The sequence below is a fragment of the Pipistrellus kuhlii genome, unplaced genomic scaffold (assembly GCF_014108245.1).
Source record: "Pipistrellus kuhlii isolate mPipKuh1 unplaced genomic scaffold, mPipKuh1.p scaffold_m20_p_2, whole genome shotgun sequence".
In the NCBI taxonomy this organism is placed as follows: Eukaryota; Metazoa; Chordata; class Mammalia; order Chiroptera; family Vespertilionidae; genus Pipistrellus; species Pipistrellus kuhlii.
Genome location: NW_023425515.1, coordinates 65,086,961 through 65,107,740, shown reverse-complemented (window position 1 = coordinate 65,107,740; position 20,780 = coordinate 65,086,961). Strand labels below are relative to the sequence as shown.

General features: G+C 37.3%; 1 pseudogene; it reads left to right on the top strand.

Moving 5' to 3' along the window:
- The first annotated feature begins 14,086 nt into the window (after window positions 1–14,086).
- LOC118722954 lies at window positions 14,087–16,397 on the top strand (annotated as a pseudogene).
- The last annotated feature ends 4,383 nt before the right edge of the window (window positions 16,398–20,780 follow it).

Here is a 20,780-nt window from a genome sequence, read left to right as displayed (position 1 = left end):
AATCCCCCTTTTACCCCAAAAATAAATTTGCTACTTTGAGTTAAATGTAGACTCTCTCTGAACTTCACACCATTTACAATAGAATGCAGGAAATTTATAGGATAATCAAGAGTAAGGTTGTAGATGTAAATGTTTTATTAGCCATTATTGACCAGTTTCATATCATTAGTTCCAACAAATGTGGCTGTTGGTTAGTCCATTACACCTGTTTCCCAGCCTCAGGTTCAAGTAGAACATTAACAAAGTCAAAGGCCCACAATTTTAAAAGTTAAAGTAATAACTAACACCAATATTTCTAGCTCTGACATCCTTCCTCACTGTACAGCAAAGTACTAGACTTATAATGAGGAAAGATTGGAAAGTTACCCAATGTCTTACACATCACTATCTACATATATTTAAATTCTTGCCTTCCTACTTTAATTATAGGTCTTTAGCCAATGTTTCTTTTTCCTATAGTACTCCTTTATATTTCAAAAAAAAAATCAGAAATAATAATGTTTATCACAGTGAAAATATTCAAAAATACAGTAATGGGGAGGGACATATAACATTTTTTCTAAAAGTCTCTTAATTAGAAGCAATTGTGGTGTAATGTTGTAAAGAACATTTCCTCTGGCACAGGCTGCCAGGCTAACACCACAAGGTCTCCAGATGTATGACTTTGGGCATATGCTGTCTGTGCCTCAATTTGAGAAATATTCAGAAATAATTCCTGACTCGTGCTATTGTTAAAATACTGAAGCTCTAAGGACACTGCCTGACACATAGTAGGTATTCAATAAATGTTATTTATTAACTATTATTTTACCCTCTCCAGTTATGAGCACATTTTCAGCTTATCTTACCATTTTTAATGCCCATTACTATGCAAAAGATAATAATTACAGAATGATGATAATGCAAATGGATAAAAATTAGATCACAAGAGATCAAAAGAAAGAACTCAGATTTTTTTTATCTAGTGTCCTAGACACCTTAGAAAAAATATTATGAAAAAATCTAACCCTGACCTTGACAAGTTACTAAAGGAAAGAAATTTCAATGTTTGTGAAGAAAAACACCAGCTCTTAACCAATTTGCTTTCATTGTGATCAGTTCAAATGTCATTGTGAAATATGGTTTTTCCAAAAAAATTTATTTCACTGACAACAGTAAGATACAATTTGTTATAATACATTATGTTAATGTATTTTTCTACTAAGATAGAAAATTTGACCAATGAATCCAAATAATTCAGTAACAAATTCATACAATAACAAAAAAAAAGGAATTAATATTAGTTTGGTATCATCAAAGTTTTATTTCTTTTTTTTTTTTTAGTGTTTTTACAGTGTCAGCTAGGAACAAAGTGGACTAAACAATTGAGTCTAAGGCTATAAATTATAGTCAATGTGCCACTTTAATGGAATTTTTTTATTATAAATGAAAAAGAATATAGGATTTTTAACAGAGATATAACCACTCTGACACTTAGATCCAAAAAGGCTAAAGAGAAATATTTCTTAATATTAACCTAACATAGTGACCTCATCATGCCTCAGTCAGTATAATCCTTAGCCATTAGCTGAGATATAGATTTCTGTTCAGGAGGGCATGGTTCTCTCTGTGGAAGAAATGCCTTTAGAAACATTTCAAATCATTTATTATAAAAGCTTTCTGGCGTGGCTGTGGGGTAGTGGTGAGAATGTAGAGGTAGGAAAATGCTATTTTTAAAGATTTTAAAATGATTTTTTGATAATGAGTACAGTATAAAATAACATAATTTGAACTTGAAATTTCCAAAAAAACTTTTTGTTGAAACAACACTAACTTACTTCTTTAAAAATTATGTATTTAAATAAAAAGATCAAGGAAACTGTTGAGTGAGGTCAAGAAACCATGATAAGCAGAAATATAGCCATATATATATATATATATATATATATATATATATATATACACACACACACACACACACACACACACACACACACACACTGAGTGGCCAGATTTCAGTGATCTCTGAAAGCATAATAATCTGGCCAGTCAGTATATATATATATATATATATATATATATATATATATATATATATATGTGTGTGTGTGTGTGTGTGTGTGTGTGTGTTTCCATGTGTGTGCATGTGTATATGTATATTGTGTATGTGAAAGTACCAAGTATGTATAAACTAGAGCCCAAATGTACTAGGGTGGGAGAGGGGGAGAGGTCCCTCAGCCCAGCCTGCTCCCTCTCACAGTCTGGAACCCCTCGGGTGATATCCACCTACTAGCTTAGGCCTGATCCTCCAGGGATGAGGTTGGCAATCAGACATCCCTCTCACAGTCAAAGGCTCTCACAATATGAGACCACACGTTCCTTATTGCTGCCTGCAGTGGAGGTGGGAGAGGCTTCCACCACTGCAGCTACGCTCACCAGCTGTGAGCCCTGCTTCTGGCTGAGCAGCACTCCCCCTATGGGAGCACACTGACCACCTGGGGGCAGCTCCTGTGTAGAGCATCTGCCCTCTGGTGGTCAGTGCATGTCATAGTGACCAGTCGTTCCCTGTTTGGTTGATTTGCATATTAGGGTTTTATTATATTATATAGAATGTGTGTGCATGGGTGTGCATGTGTGTATGTACATGCTGTGGAAAGCTGTCCAGATTCACCCTTCAGGATTCAGGCATACATTTTGTCAGCTCCAAGGTATGGTTGCAAACTGTTCATAGCTCTGGTCTGTCTAGCAGTTGCCCTCAGGGAAAGGGAGATGACTCAAACAAGTGTACACCCCCTCTCCTGTGGGCAGTCCACCTCCAATGACTAACCAATGTGGAGCAAAAAGGGTAGGCCTCTTTGTTTCAAATCAGAACAACTCTAAAGAATCAGCCCAGCTCCAGAACTTCCTTTGATATTAGCTGGAGCCCTTGCTACATCTACATTGCTTCCCTTACTCCCTCAGAGCAGTTGTTCTGGAGGGCACGCCCAGTAAACTTCCTGAGCACAAATCTTCATCTCAGTCTGTTTCCCAGGGAACCCAAATGAAAGCAATAAGCATGTATTATTTAGCATCACTTTTAGCAAAGAGATCTAGAAGCAACAAAGTCAAGGAACTGAGGTTCAGAGCTAAGGTTCCAATATAGTTCGTGTGGAAGGGCCTGGGCTCGTGTTTGCTGGGAGAATATCTAAAAGAGAGGCCCCAGCCCTGCTGGTGTGGTTCAGTCCTTAAGCATCAACTATGATCCAGGAGGTCCAGTACAATTCCCAGTCAGGGAACATAACCAGTTTCAGGCTCAGAGCGCAGGAGGCATCTAATTAATGATTTCCTCTCATCATTGATGTTTCTCTCTCTCTCTCTCTCTCTCTCTCTCTCTCTCTCTCTCTCTCTCTCAAATAAATAAAAAAATAAAAATAAATTTTAAAAAGACACCATTTGACTCTCTCATATTCCTCAATATTTTGGGTTCCCACTACTTCCGCAATATATTTTCCGTATGTAATAATCACCTATTAAAAAATGTTGACACTTCATAATTTTGGAGAATATTCTTATGGGGAAAAAACCTGCTTTCATTGCTGATTGATCTCAGAGCTTTGGGTGAGGATGAACCCATGGGCGAAGGTCAAAAAATCCCAGTTACTGAGAGAGGAAGCATGTGTGGACAGCAGCCAAGAAAATTATTGTAATAGAACAGGGATAAGACCTGAAATAGGCAAGCAATTGTCAAGTATTAAGGGGAAATTGGCTATTTGGAGAAAATCACTATTGCAAACCTTTGAAAAACATTCTGGGAAGAAACTGTAGGCACAGAGAAAATGGTAATGTATGCATTTCATTCAAATTGCTTGTAAAAAATAAATAAATAAATAACTTGGCCCATAAGCATACAGAGAAGGCATATCCTTCTTTTGTAATGCGAATTGCTGAAGGCTTTCCCTAAAGGATTAGAGTATATACTCTTATTCTCCAGCCTAAGGACAACTAACATCATTAGGTTTTCCCCAGTGGTTCTGATAAAGCCCCAAATTCTATTGATCTTAAATGTACCTAAAGAGATTAACTCAGAATATGATGACCGTAACGCAAGTGTTTTATACCTGATAAAGTTTGATCACACATGATCTCACTTAAGAATGTCATGTACTATTATCATTACTTTATAGATGTAAACATTGAAACTGTTATATTCTAAGAGACATCTTGCCCAGAGGTATGAGTCTGGACAAAAACGGAGATACCTGGAGTCTTAACTTAGCTCTCTCCATATCATCCCATAGAACCTCTCTACAACTGTGACACTTATTATAGAGTCAGATACCCTTTGAATACTCAGTAAATATTGATTAAGGGAACATTCTGTGATTAGCATTGCTTACTTGTGATATGGTATTTTCTGCCACCTAATGGTTTTCTAAGCATGTGAGGTCTCCTTTTGGGGGCTCGGGTTCCAATTATAAAATAGCTTAAATAGATATTTTAAATATTTTTTTCTATGCATAAAACCCAACAGGTTTCTTCACCATCTGGCAACTTGTAAGAGGGGTGTGTGTGTGTGTGTGTGTGTGTGTGTGTGTGTGTGTATGTGTGTGTTGACACAAAATATTTTTTTATATTGATTATATACAAAGGGTTGAATAAATTGATGTTCATTAAAGGATATGTGATGATTCAAAACTTGCCTATATTTCTTATAATCATAGTTTATTTTCCTTTCTTTGAACTTTATCATGCATATTTAGGGGTATACCATGATTTTCTAGTCCTAGTTAATTGAAGAGTAAGTTATATAACTATTTATTTATGTATTTATTTATTTATTTTATTGTTTAAAGTATTACATATAGTAGTACATATATCTCCTTTTTTTCCCCATTAACCTTCCCCCATGTCGCATATTAGTAATCAATCATTCATTAATGCTAATAAAATTGTGAGAAAGAGTTTAAGGAAACAAAGTATAACTAGAGTTCCACTAATAAATCCAACTGTGTCATAAATCTGATTACTCTTCATAATTACAACTTATATGTATACATATAAATATTTTAAATATAAATCACTTGGTTCATGTGGTTTTACACTTTATAGCTTTCTTTTGCATATACACAGAGAGGTTTTGGTGCAATCTGAGTCATCTGACTTGTTTTTTTGCCTAGACTATTGAGTAGCTCCGACTGTCCTAAATTCTTTCTCTGGTATGTTACAAATACAGCCCACAAAATTTAGAAATATTCCTACTACCCAAAGATCCAGCTTGATGTTTTACAAAACCTATAAATGGACTCTAATAAGTGACTTCAGTTATGTGACATATCTAAAATTCCAAATTCAGTTCCATATACAGACTAAATTATTTATCTTCATTAAGAAGCAGAGGAACACTGGGAGTAACTTCACTGGATCTTCTTCCCTGTGATAGAGCATCCTGTTTGGCAATCATGAAACCTTAGCTTTGAAAGAGATTCCTGAATATTGCTGAAAATACAATTTAGAACACACTATGTTGTTTCAGTTTAATTGTTGTTCTTTGTTTCTTTTGATGAAAGTTTATTCATTCTAGTGAAACATTTAATAAGTCAAGGATAAAGATGTTTATTGTAAGGGAATGGTCCTAATTGCATGTTGGATTGTGTTCCTATTTACCAGGAATTAGAATTTCCTTTCAGTTTAGTAACTACTGAATATGTGAGGATGTACCACTCAAACTTATTTTTATATGTCATTGTATTTTCATTTGCTTTCGTCTTGATGTACATTTGTTTTTAATAATCAGTTGTTTTCTTCATATGACTTACCCTTTTCCAGCTATCACTACCATTACTTTATGTTATTTTCATTGATCAGCTGTACACCCCTCATTGGGGATGTAGCCAACAACACAGGCATGTACCCTGACTTGGGAATCAAACCATAACCTCTTGGTTTATAGGTTGACACTCAACTACTGAGCCACACTGACCAGGCTGAGAGCTAATATTTTTAATTCTGAGGCCTTGAATATTTATAAAGAAATTTTCATTAAGAATAATACATTAACCAATGTTTAAAATTGTTCTTTTGTAAGTTTTTACTTATTTTATCTGAGAGTTTTCTTGTGAATTGCTGCCCTCCTACTTTAATTTTTGTTAGTTGTTGTTTCCATAATCTAATTTTTATTTGGCTTCTATATAGCTGTCTTGTTTCCTCTATGGACTTTTTCCTATAATTTCTCTAACTAATGAACAATGTCTGTAATTTAGAATATAATAAAACTAAGTGGATGCATGATCAGAACCATAAATAGTGTGCTGTGAGGAGTTAACCACATAACCTTCTTTAGTAGAATAATTATAGTGTAAAGTAGTCATCTGTCAACACAAAGAATAAAAATAGTCAATTTATAAATCTAAATAATAATTTATCTAGAACTCATATTATGAGGTCTTAAAATATAAAAACAAGTATTTTACTATCTTTCTAAAAACTAAAATTAGTATATAATTTAATCACTCATAGACACTTAAACAAATCTAAAAGCTCAAGAAATAATGAGACAGAAATAGATGGCTTTTATAGTGTCACAAAGATAGATTTATTTTACTGCTTTACTGAGTCACTACTGAAATGAATTTCTCTATTATATCATAAACTGGGACAAGACACCATTATGCCTTATATAGGAAAGACTTGCCATCTTAAATTAATTCTCCTACAAAGAATACCTAGGTTTTTGTGGGAAATCCTTGAAGAGTGAAAACATTTTATGAATATAAAACAATTTACAGAGATTTGATCCCTCAAGCAATATAGAAGTTATAGAAATTAGTCACAGAAGATTTTATTTTTTTCTGACTAAAATATTTCAAGAGGTCATGAAATCATGGTATTAGCATTACTGCATTTATTTTTAAATAGATATGACTGGCATATTTACTTAGAAGAAAATATTCTTTCCATATAGCTCTGGAAAATGAACTGAAAGATGTTGCTGGCCAAATGAACTTCTTATAAGTTTACATGAATCCAAAAGTCAAGTAAATGTGCCCAACAGTTCTGGAAATATGGTTCTAAAAATGTTTTCCATCATTTTTGGGGGGAGGGGGAGGGGGAGACTGTCAGAGTCCAACAAACAGAAAAAGACATGATTGGAACCTAATTAAGCCTTTGATTAAGGTCCATGGGTATCTGAACACAGGACGCTGTTAAAGTAAAGGATTCTGGCTGAAGCCAGTTTGGCTCAGTGGGTAGAGCGTCGGCCTGTGGATTGAGGGGTCCCAGGTTCGATTCCAGTCAGGGGCATGTGCCTTGGTTGCAGACACATCCCCAGTGTGGGATGTACATAGGGCAGCTGGTCGATGGTTCTCTCTCATCGATGTTTCTGGCTCTCTATACCTCTCTCTTTCTCTCTGTAAAAAATCAATAAGATATATTTTAATAAATAAATAAACAAATAAATAAATAAAGTAAAGGATTCTGTTCACTATCCCATCTCCCCATTTGCATCCTCTAGGTCTCATCCCATTTACTCTAGTTAATTGGTAATTCCCCCACTGTTTGTACACATGTAACTCAACACACCCCATACTCTCTGGAAGATGATCCCCTTTCATACCTTCAAGATCCAATCCCTGATAATCAGAGTAGATCGACCTAAATTTTATTTCCTAAAGTTATTTTGACAGAACCAGGGATTTGTAAGCTGCTGTGGCCTATGCATAGAATAAACATATACATAATGTATCACCAAACCTGGGTATTTGTGAAGGAGTAAAGGGGCTCAATATACTTGCTGTACTAGTTAACTATCACTACAACAAATTACTACAAGTTTTGTGACTTAAAACAACACAAATATACCATCTTACAGTCCCAGAGGTCTGAAGTCCAAAATCAGTATCATTGGGTTATATTCAAGAAGCTGCCAAGGCTGGCCCTTTGTAGACACTCTGAGGGCAGAATCTGTTCCCTTGCTGCTTTTATTTATTTTTTTAAATATATTTTTATTGATTTTTTTACAGAGAGGAAGGAAGAGAGATAGAGAGATAGAAACATCAATGATGAGAAAGTATCATCTATCAACTGCCTCATGCACGCTCTCTACTGGGGATCCAGCCAGTAACCTGGGCATGTGACCCTGACCAGAATCGAACCCAGGATCCTTCAGTCCACAGGATGACACTCTATCCACTGAGCCAAACCAGCTAGGGCCAGAAGTACTCTTGTCATTACATTGGGCCAGTCCAGATCATCCAAAATAATTTCCCCATCTCAAGATCCTTAATTGAATCACATCTCTCTAGTCTCTTTTACCATGCAAGGTGACAAACTCGGGTTCTTGAGATTAGGACATGGACATTTTGAGGGGCATTATTCAGCGTGATTATCATAGGTCAGAAAGTATAAATTGGAACTATTCCAAGAAAATCAGGACCCTTCTTAATAATAGGTCAGGACTCAACATCTATTGTTATCTCTCCTCTGTGCTCTTGCCATTGCCATGTCTTGGTCTGCTCTTCCTTTGCCCACCCACAATCCCCTATTGTTCAAGGCCCATTTTGAAAGCCAACTCTGCTATGAAAACTATCCAGCCAGGCTAATCTCTCCCTTCCCTACTCCCGTGTCATGATGGATTTATGTCATTCATACTGCACTTGTCACCACCCACCCAATTTAATATAAATACAGTTGTGAGTGTGTCTTTTCTCTCCTACTAGAATTAAGCACTTGATGATAAGAGACCATACTTTCAGCCAAAAGAGAGCTGCAAGGATTCAAATGTGCAACAGAAACATGTCCTCACCCACATTCAGACTGAGAACTGTTAGTGCATCCCCTCCAGGCCAAATTCCCATCAGCTTAGCTAGGCAGCCAACCAAGCATATGAGTCACATGACACATAGGGCAACTGAAGAGTGCTTTCTATACACTACAGAGAAGAATATTTCACCGGAAACTTCTTTCAGACTGGGTGAAAGCCCACATTTTGATGAAGCTGGGCCTGCTGACCAACATAATTTTTACCAATAGGATTCTGCACCCAAATATCAGCTTATCCCAGTTTTTCATTGCAGAAACAAAGAACATGTTTGATAGTTGTTTAATTATAGACTAACTGGTTTCAGATGTTCACCAACAATCAAAACTCATTAGAGCTAGTTTTTGACAGGAGTTTTTTTAATGGCAGAAGATGATAACATTGAGATTTTTTTTAATCAAGTATCCTATATAATATAAGCTTAATATGCTAAGTCTCTGATCATCTGGTTGTCTGTTCAACCAATCAAAGCGTAAAATGCTAATGATATGATAAGACTGCTCAACCATTTCCTATGACTGGCCACAAGGGGGCAGACACTCTGGTAGGTTAGCTTGCTGGTGGGTTCTGGCTGATCAGGCTGAGGGAGGTGGGCTAGACACACCCTGGAGCCCTTTCGCAGTCCCTCCCTGGCTACCCAACTTCCTGAGTCCCTCCCCAGCCCCAATCATGCATTGGTGGTGTCCCTTGGCCTGGCCTGCACTCTCTGGCAATCTGGGACCCCTCAGGGGATGTCAGAGAGCTGGTTTTGGCCCAATCTCACAGGCCAGGCTGAGGGTCCCCACTGGTGCACAAATTTGTGCACCAGACCTCTAGTAAAGATATAAACTTTTAAAATTACACTTAGTCATTTCTCTAGAAATTATACATCATAGTAGAGGCAATAAGTTGAATCCACAAGAAGTTATATTATTTGGTGGACCTCAATCAAGAAAATGTATATAGTTAAATAACCAAAAATAGTCTTTGGTACATTTGCTTCATCAGATGCCCCCACCACACAGAATCCCAATCCTTTTAGCCAGATTAGAGTGTATCAGAAAGTGGGAGGGTAATAAGCATTGCAGACTTATTAAAAAAGGACTCTGGAAGTCATTCAGACCACTTTTTCCTTTTCCATTATTAGTCATTCCTAACCTCATTAACAACCTAGGGAATGAAAGACCAAAAATAGCCACCAAACCAAGCCTATTGTGACAGCTGTCTTTGGTGCGAGAAGGCAAGCAGACAGTTGGAAGTCCAAGTGCAGTGAGTAAACAGAGGCTAAATTGAAACAGCAATCATGCTAATCATCAGTTTGTTAGCAAATGTACTGCACTTTGTATTTTCAAAGCCTTGTATCATCATTCATTAATTAATGAGCAATGATTACTATTGCAGTGCCACATAAAATTGTGTGCAAGAGTTGAAAAGAAATAAATTGTTTCATATAGGGTGCACTTAAAAAGTTCTTGTTTCTGTTCTTGTTTTTTAGTTTGTTTCCCACTAAACAGTGTGTGCCATGCTCTCCGTCACTTTTCTGTTTTAGGTTATGCTACTGCTTGTACCAGGAGCATGCTTCCCCCGATAAATTCTGTCCATCAATTAGATATCAGTGTAAACATCCCTTTCTCCTACAGGTCATTCCCAATCCTGCTAAGCTATTTTAGGGATTCCCGTAAACTCCCTTCCCAAGCCCTTCAGCCTCTGTTCAAGTGCCCACTTAATTGTCTGAAACCCTTTCTGGATTGTGGGTTCTGTAAGGACAGAGGCCTTGTATGTCTTATTCTCCTAGCACAGTTACCTAAGATAATGATTGGCACGGGAGGGAGGGTGGTGGGGGGGGGGAAGGGGAAGAAAATATATATATACACTGATTTTTTAGAGAGAGGGAGAGAGAGAAACATGGACTGGTTGCCCTGACTGAGAATCAAACTGGTGACCTTTTGGCCCATGAACAACACCCACCCAATTGAGCCACACTGGCCAGGGCCAATAACTGTTTCTTAAATGAATAAAAGAATCTCCTATAAGATAGAGCTAAAGAGAAGCTATTATTACAACCTGAGTTCTCACCCTATAAGAATTAATCTTCTCAGCATGCTCAATGCTTTATCTCTTTTAAAGCTCACTATGTTACTGTGAGATAGGTAGCAGGTAGGAAAAGAAACTAACAGAGAGCAAGTCATTTGCCCATGATCACACTGTTGGTTAGTGGTGACACTGAGGTTGAATCACAGGTTTCCTGATTCCAAAGCAGTGGAGAAGACAGCAGTTGACCCTGAAATCTGACACTCAGGGGTAGGTCCCAGTGGTACCTCAGACTGGACTAAACTTAGCGGCTAGCCCAGGTTTCCCTCCTGTGGCACATTCACAGTCTCACAGAGCGGCATCAGATAAGGTCACAATAGAGTGAGACAAAACAGGGCCTCTTCATAATTTTGTCTAAGCACAAACCTAAATATGGGCCCTAGGGAAAACTCCAAAAATACCATACAGCCCCCTGTCCTGGATTATATGAGTTTCTGCTGCTTCTTTGCCAACCACAGCTTTATCCTCTCCCCTTTTACAGATAAGATTTATTCAGATACCCAATCATAGAATTACCCTCACTTCCTGACAGCATCCATGTAGAGTGAATCTCTGCTTCCTTAGACTCTCTTCAGAATCACCCATCAAAGCCCAAGTCCTATAAAAAGCCATTTTAATGTCCTCTTACTGAAACGTGCCACTGTTCCACAATGTGTGTTCTCCCTTATTGCGATGAGTAGTAATAAACTCCAGATGACCTCCTGGTGGTCTCTGGCTGGAGGACACTGACAGTGAGTTATACAAATCCATCTATTGGACTGGAGATAGAAAACACTGGAACTTTCATTTCTAAATTTTTGCTTAAAATAAAAAGGCCCAATCGGTGTAGCTCAGTGGTTTAGCGTTGACCTATAAACCAGGAGGCCACAGTTTGATTCCAAGTCAGAGCATATGTCCAGGTTGTAAGCTCGATCCCCAGTGTGGGACGTGCAGGGGGCAGCTGATCAATGATTTTCTCTCAAAATTGATGTTTCTATCTCTCCCTTTCCCTTCCTCTCTGAAATCAATAAAAATGTGTTTTTAATAAAATAAATATTTTTTAAAATAAAATAATAAAAAATAATCTTAATATTTAGTAGTTTATAAACAAAGCTCTCTTCCTTCACCCCTCCCTCTGTGAGATGGCCACAACACAAGCAAGGTCCACAAAATAACAGGGTCACTAAAGGTCAAATACTATATGGTTCCATTTAGGTAAGATAACCAGAGTAGTCAAAATGATGGAAACGGAAAATAAAATGGTGATTGTCCAGTTCTGGGAGGAGGAGGGAATGAGGAGTTATTCAATGGGTATAGAGTTTTATTGTAGTTTTACAAGATGAAAAAGTTCTAGAGATCAGTTATACAATAATGTAAATATAGTCAACTCCACTGAACTGCATGCACACTTAAAAATGATTAAGACAGTAAATTCTGCATGCTTTGTTTTTACCACAATTACACACACACACACACACACACACACACACACACACAAGAGAAGAGTACACGTTTACAAGTGTATCCAAACAGGTTTGACACGGCAGCCATAGTCTTTCTCCTCCTGGATGCTGTAATGTACTGCTATTGATTTGTGTTCATTTAAGAATTTATGAATTATATTAGCTTAGTTAGAATATGTAAAATATTTTGTGATGATACAGGGAATATTCAAGGAAATTTTTGTCCAAACATAACAATAGTTCTCCTTGTGACTACATGTGAGAATAACTAGGGATGATTTTGAAAAATACCGCTTTCTGTGTCCCACTACATAACAATTAAGTCAGACTCCTCTAGGGGTGGAATCTAGAAACCAGGTAAGGGGGAAGGGTTGTTTGTTCATTTGTTTCTGTTTTGCTTGTTTTTTAAGGCTCCCAGTGATTCTATTATGTAGCCAGCAGTTAAGAGTCATTGAAAATAGAGGTCCTCTAGTTTTCTCATGACAAAGCACTTGAGAGTTCTTAAACTGGGCATGTTACACATTGTTCTTTTGCAACTGACAAGTGTCCCTAATTTATTGAACTCTCTTGTAATGAAAAATTGCTATGAATAGCGTGCTGCTCAGCAGATTTTTTAAAAATACATAAATGTTATCTTTCCTTTTGAGGAAAAAATAACACTTTCTAATGAGTGAAAACATAATTTTTTTAAAAAAAGTAAAAACTTGTATTATATTGAAGAAATTTTGAAAATGTGTGGTTGGAAATGCCCCCATCATTTGGTTGCTGAAAAAGTGATGTCATAATAGCTGTTCAATCAACAGCTTGAAAACAAAGTTTTCTACCCTATTTAAAGTGAGTTTTAGTAAATTTGGGGTCCAGTGTTTGTGGACAGTATTAAAAAATAGGTGACAAGCCCTATCTGGTTTGGCTCAGTGGATAGAGTGTCAGCCAGTGGACTTAAGGGTCCCAGGTTCAATTCAAGGGCACAGGCCTGAGCTGTGGCCTCCACCCCCAATAGGGGGCATACAAGAGGCAGCTGATCAATTATTCTCTCTCACCATTGATGTTTCTATCTCTCCATTCCTCTTCTCTCCTCTATGAAATCAATAAAAATATTTTTAAAAGAAAAATTGGTGTCACAATTAAATTTTTAAGCCATTTATACATTTTTTTAAATTTTCATCTGCTTATCTTTGTGAGGTTTTTTTCTTCCAGAAAGACAGAATTAAAACAAAATACAGAACCAGAAATTTGAATTTCTAGATAAGAAAATGCTGAAAAAAAGTTTTCAAAAATAATAAAACATATTTAATGATAATACTCTTATCAAGCATATCAATATACCATCTAAAATAAAATACATTATATTTAAATATTAATATATTTCCTAAGTCTTGTTTTGAATGTTCTTTATAACATATAATACATTCATTTACTTACAAATATACATTGAACTGCACTGAAAATATTGATATTGGGAAGTGTATAGTCAGAAAGCAGCTTGAGGAGGCTTGACGTGCAGGAAACCGTTATAGCACTCACATGTTCTCTGGCTGCCTCTGTCACCCCACTCTTGCTTCAGGTGCACTTTATTTATTTTTTTTGGAATATATTTTATTGATTTTTTACAGAGAGGAAGGGAAGAGGAATAGAGAGCTAGAAACATCGATGAGAGAGAAACATCAACCAGCTGCCTCCTGCATGCCCCCTGCCGGGAATGTGCCCACAAACCAATGTACATGCCCTTGACCGGAATCGAACCTGGGATCTTTCAGTCCACAGACCGACGCTCTATCCACTGAGCCAAACCAGTCTCGGCTTCAGGTGCACTTTAAAGATCCAAAACCATGACGGCCTCCAAGTACTTCATAAGCAATAAGAAAGGAGAAATCTTTGTATTAAAAGCTGGACTCCACAATGAAAAGAAAGAAAAGAGGAAGGAGGCTGTGAAGAAAGCGACTGCTTTCATGACTTTAGGGAAGGAGGTTAGCGTTCTTCTCCAGATGGAGCATATCTCTGCTTGATGAACTATGCCATCATGGCTGTCAGCAGGTGTTGTGAAGGACTGTGAAGATCCCAATCCTCTAGTCCTGGCCCTGGCAGTCAGAACCTTGGGGTGCAACCAAGTGGACAAGATTACAGACTATCTCTGTGAGCCCCTCAACAGTGCTTGGAAGACACAGATCTCCATGTTCAAAAAACAGCAGCGGTCTGTGTGGCAAAACTCCACGATATCAATGCCCAGGGATTTCTGGATTCTCTGCAGGATCTCAGAGCAGATTCAAATCCAATAGTGATGGCTAATGCTATAGCTGTGTTACCTGAAATCAGTGAGTCTGACCCAAACAGCAACTTACTAGAACCGAACCCATAGAGCATTAATAAGCTGCTGATAGCCCTGAATGAGGGCACAGCTGTCCTGAATAGGGACATGTGTCAAACACAAGGCCCACGGGCCAAATCCGTCCCGCCAGGCCTTGCAATGTGGCCCGCACCGCACTGTCATCACTGCACTCCGCTGTGTTTCCATCACAATGACAGTTTATGACTGTTCAGTAAACCATTCGGCCCGCGATTTAGGCTGGATTTTAGATTTTGGCCCCTTCTCTGATTGAGTTCGACACCCCTACCATAGAGCATTAATAAGCTGCTGATAGCCCTGAATGAGGGCACAGCTGTCCTGAATAGGGACAGATTTTCTTCCTGCACTGTCTGTCTGATTACAACCTTAAAGATGACAGAGAGGCTCAGAGCATCCTTGAATGGGTAACTGCCGGCTATCTCATCCAACTCAGCAGTAAAAGTCCTAATGGAATTTCTGGAGTTGTTACTCATCGACTCTGCTTATTGCCATCAGAAACACAGGAGCTGGTCCAGCAGGTCTTGAGCTTGGCAACACGGATTTCTGGTCATTTTGAGCTTCAAGATATTTTTTGGTGGCTTCTCTCAATGAACCCTGTCAGAGCCAAAGAAGTAGTCATATCTGACCTCTGAGGAGACATATATTGAGCCAACTCTGCTGGGAGAGCGAATCTGCCACAGCGGTTCTTTGGCCACTATGTACCACAAGCCTCCCAATGCTTCTGTGAAAGGAAGTCATGGAATCCATCACAAGCTCTTCCCAATACATCATGGGAGCACTGATGCAGGTGACAGCCCTGCTGGCACCACCACTGCCACCAACCTGGAACAGCCTCAGGTTATTTTCTCTCAAGGTGACCTTCTGGGTGACCTTTTAAACCTTTTCCTTGGTCCCCCAGTCAATGTGCCAACGTCTCCTCTATGCAGGAAGGAGCTGTGGATCTCTTGAGAGGAGAACTAGATAGTCTTGTGGCATAACCTTCATTCATCATTAGTGCCTAAACCTTTGCTCTTTTGCCTACTGCTGCTGTGGTCAGCAGTGGGTCTGAATGATCCATTTGAACTCAACAGGCATAGGCATAGCACTTGCTGGGTATATGGCTCCTGAGGCTGTCTGGCTGCCTGCAGTAAAGGAGAAAGGCTTGGAGATTTCCGGGAACATTTACTCATTGCCAAGGACACATCTATATGGAAATGAACTTCACCAACAAAGCTCTGTAGCACATGACAGACTTCACAATCCAGTTTAACAAGAATAGCTTCGGTGTCCTCCCCAGCACTCCTCTGGCCATCCATCCCCAGAGGTGCCAGACCAGAGCATTGATTTCTCCCTACCTCTCAACACCTGGGCCCAGTCATGAAGATGGAACCTCTGAATAACCTGCAGGTGGCTGTGAAAGACAATAATAATGTCTTCTGCTTCAGCTATCTCACCCCCACTCAATGTACATTTTGTAGAAGATGGCAAAATGGAGAGCCAAGTCTTCCTTGCAGCATGGAAGGATGTTCTCAATGAAAACAAACTTCAGCTTCAGATTAAAGAATGTCATTGAAAAGCTGATGTTATTTCCAGCAAATTACAAAACAACATTTATACTATTGCCAAGGGGAATATGGAAGGGCATGCTGTACTAATGGCATTTGGATCTTGGCCGAGCTATGTAACCAGCCAGGAAATTCCAATTAGGTATAATTTATCCCCAAAATGTAGAGCTCCTGAAGTCTCTCAGTACATCTATCAGGTCTAAGACAGCATTTTGGAAAACTAATAGACACCTGTCTGGTGCCTTTGGGCCACTTTGTGATTGCTCCAAGCCAATAACTCTTAACTGGAAAAAATTGTATCGCCATATAGAATCTGAACCCAAATACACTGAGGCCACCCACCAAGGTAGTGACTACTCTAACCCGTGCTAATATTAGGGCACAACTTACTGGGCAGTTTTAGTTTTCTGTGAATATTTGTAACCACTGCTTCACTCACTTTCCATCTCTTGCTACCTGCTGCTGCTGTCTGTCCTTACTTGTGAGCTTCTCCACACTGGGCAAATGAGTGTAGTTTAATATTTTGTAATTGAGAGCTCATTTCAAAAGCACAAAAAACCCTAGCTTGTTTGGCTCAGTGGGTAATGTTAGCCTGCGGACTGAAAGTTCCCAGGTTCAATTCTGATCAAGGGCACATGCCCAGGTTGTGGGCTCAATATTCAGCAACTGATCAATGATTCTCTGTAATCATTGATGTTTCTATCTTTTCCTCTCCCTTCCTCTTTGAAATAAATAAAAATAAAATATTTTTTAAAAGAAAAAAAATCAAAGCAAGAAAAAGCATCACTAAAATAAAAAGGTTAGGAGAACACAGCACTAACCTATACTTCCTTCTCTCCAAAAGTTTACTATTCTTAAACAATTATAATACTTTCATAACATTGCCTATTTATTGTATTTTTAGCAAATTAGGTTAAATGTTATTTAGATTGCTTTAGTTTCTAGGTGTGTTGGAAGCAGGATTATATATTATAGAATTTAATTATAATTAAGTATTATTATATATTAATTTATTTATAACTACATATTAAATTACATATTATGTATTTTATTAAATAATAAATTTAAAGCTGGTGCTTGGGAAAAATATGAGTTGGGTATCAATAAAGTGAATTGGTTTAAACAGCATTGCTAGTAAGATTACAACAAGAACAATAGCAAAAGATTTAAAATTTAAAAGTCTAAGCATGTAACCAATAACATTTGAAATGTATTTTGTTATTTTAACCATAGGTAAAAGTAAAAAAACATCCTTCCTATTCCTGAAGTTCCCAAACAGCTTCTCCAGATTGCCTCTCATGTGCAAAACATTACTAAATTTTCTTTGTCCTTGTGGTATACAAGATGGGGCAAAACTAGGTTTATAGTTGTTTGTATGGAAAATAATATAATCTATTGTACATATAAAAGCCTAATATGCAAATTGTCCCCACGGGAGTTCTACAGGGAGACCTATCACTCACTGTGACATGCCCTGACCTCCAGGGGGAAGCACGGAATGAAGGAAGGCCCCTACTAACCGCCAGAAGGCCCCAATGGACCCTGATAGCCGGCCAGACCCAGGGACCTTACCCATGCATGAATTTTGTGCACTGGGCTTCTAGCTAATAAATAAGAATATAAAGAGGGTGAGAGAATAAGTTATGTTTCATGTACTCACAACTGTAAACCTACTTTTGCCCCACTCTGTATAAGTAATTTTAAAGACAAGATATAAAATACCTACTGTAATCTATATCATTTTGTAGTATAACTGTGTTTTTAATGAGAATTCTTTTAGTTATTAAAAAATTCAATCTATCTACAGTACATCTCAGAGGAAAAGAATTATGTTTGGTGACCCTTGAAAAACCAAATGCGGCTGTTTAAAATATACATCACTATTTCACTCATCCCCAAGTACACTGCCTAAATTTCAATCTTTCAGCTGGTTGAAACACTAGTATCAAACTAGTCTTATTAATACCACTAGCATTGCTTACATGTCTTATCATTGACCTTGGAGAAACTCAACTGAATGTGTCTTTGTTCACTGTATCTGCAAGATTATGCAAGTAAAAATTAAAGACAATAAATTTTCCACCTCCACATGGTAAAACCTTGGTTTAAAAAAGACCTTTGAATATGCTTTATTAACATTAGGTTCAAAAGAGAAAATACCTGGGACTTAAAAAAAAAAAAAAAAAAAAAAAAAAAAGCTTAAAGTGGTAGGAATCCTGCATATGTAGGTTAAGAAGAATTGGTAGCCGTAGTGCTCTGAGCACTGAGGTTTGCAAGTAGAGGCCCCAGAGGTCCCTCTTGAAACCAAATCAGATGGGTCTTCAGGCTCCTCCACTTGCTTTTTCATCAGATTCTTACATGCAGCTTCCAATTTAGAATTCTTTTGAAAAACACATTCTGTTGCCTTATATAATAATAAAAAAAGCATGAACGTGACTAGATGCAGCAATTTTATGATATTATCTAACCCTGATATCAGTGGATGATAAATTGTACTGGAAAAGAAAGCCAAAGGAAGGCAAAGACCTATTTCTTAATGAAGTGCCCACACAGGGAACAGACTGAGTAGGAAGATCAAGGAGCAACAAAGACAGGGCCTCACATAAAATTCCAATTTCTGATTTTTTCTAAAAGATGGGAAGAGTCTGCGAAGGTTGAGAATGTGGAGCACTGACCATAAAGAGAATAGATTAGAAAAGGAAGGAGAAGCAACTCCTTCCTTTTTCACAAGACTATAAGAGTACATGCTATGTCCGTTTTCGGTTTCCCAAAGTGAAGCAGTACGTGTTTTTCATCATAGCTTCTATGTCTTACTTTTATATTTTATTAACTTTTTTTAATTATAAAGATATTGTACTATAGTATCATAACCAAAGAGATGGGGGTATTTTTAATTATGTACTATAACTATATAGAAATATTAGCAAGTTTATGTTGATAATGTTGTTTTTAAATTCAGTGTAATGTTTTTACCAAAACATTAAAAACTTATTCACAGTTATAAACTGTGAAGAAATGATAAAACTAGTATTTACTTAGTACACAATAATTTGAAACATTTAAAAGAGCCTGATTTCCAGTGGGGGCTTGCCTGAGGTGGGAATGGCTGGGGGGAGGGGGGTGAATTGGGGGGAAAGAAGACATGTGTAAAACTTTAGACAATAAAATAGTAATAATAATAATAAAAAGATCCTGATTTGTCAAAAAATTTATTTTCATCACATTAACTTATTAGATGAAGCAAAAGATATAACACTCCTTTATAAGTTTTGCTCAGTTTCCAACATCTTATCCTTTGCATTTTCAATGTCATGACGTATTTCCCAAAATTCCTTTAATGTGAAAATTTTTGCCAGCACCACTTCTCCTGGGACATCTTCATTATTTATATTACAACCAGTGCCTCATATATGTCTTCAAGATCACCTTCATTATTTTCTTCCAGCTGTACATATAGGTTTTTGAACATCAGTTGTGCCAACATTGCCATGGTCAGCTCTTTCTTCTATAAACTCCATTTATGTTGATTCAAATTTCACTTCCATTCTTACCATTTTTTGTTGTTTTGCTGAATGTTCATTTTTCTTGGCCAATTCCCTTTTTTGGTCATCCATTTTTGGAAAAATGTTATGTGGCTTTATAATTGAGAGACAAGGAGACTACACAACTACATGCTTTGCTGACTAGGCATAAACTGAATAACAGATGTAAAGTGATTGATCACCAACAGTCTTGGAAAGCAGTGATATGACTGGTCACTGATCACAATGTGCCTCTCCTATTTAGGCAATGATTTCCAACTGAAGGGCAAACAGTAAAGTTTGTATCTTATATAAATAGTCGCTATAACATACTATATTAACTAAAACTTTAGAAGAACAGTATTACATAACTAAATCATGGTAACTGAAATTCCTTCAATGGCCTTCGGCATTTTTTTAAATCTGTATTTTTCTTGCAGTATCTGCTAGTATGAACCACATTCAAGATAAACTAATTTCCTCACTTCAACAATTTAATGGGCACCAATAAGATAATTGCATACAGTCTGTAATCTGGGAACATAATGTTAAAAGATAATGTAAAAGTTCATAGATGAGTGAACTTACCCTTGGTCAAGAGATCAAAGGAGAGATAACAAAGCTAATGGGAAGGAAGACAAGTATTTTTAAGGTTATTCCAATGGCTACTTGGGTTTCCACAAAAAGTATAAACTTTTTTTCCCTATTCCTCTAACATTTTTTTCCTATTTATCTTGCTGTTATAAATGGTTTTATGGATAACCTTGTAAATATAATAACTTTAAAGTGTAATAACTAGACAAACTGGTATCAAGTCTTAAGGCTGTTGGTACATATTGTTGCCTTGAAAGTATTTGTCTTTAATGTCATTATTTACCTTTGATCTCTGTTTTGATCCCTCAACCAAGGGTAATTTCAGTCACTTATGAATTTTTTTTTTACCATTTTTAAAACTTATGTTCATGTGGTTGTATTATTCTTTGCATAAAAGTGTATAAATCATAGCTACACAACATAGAGGGACCCATTTTTCTGAAGAGCCGAAGTTGAGAAAAATAGCAAGTACTGCTTACTGAATGCCAAGAT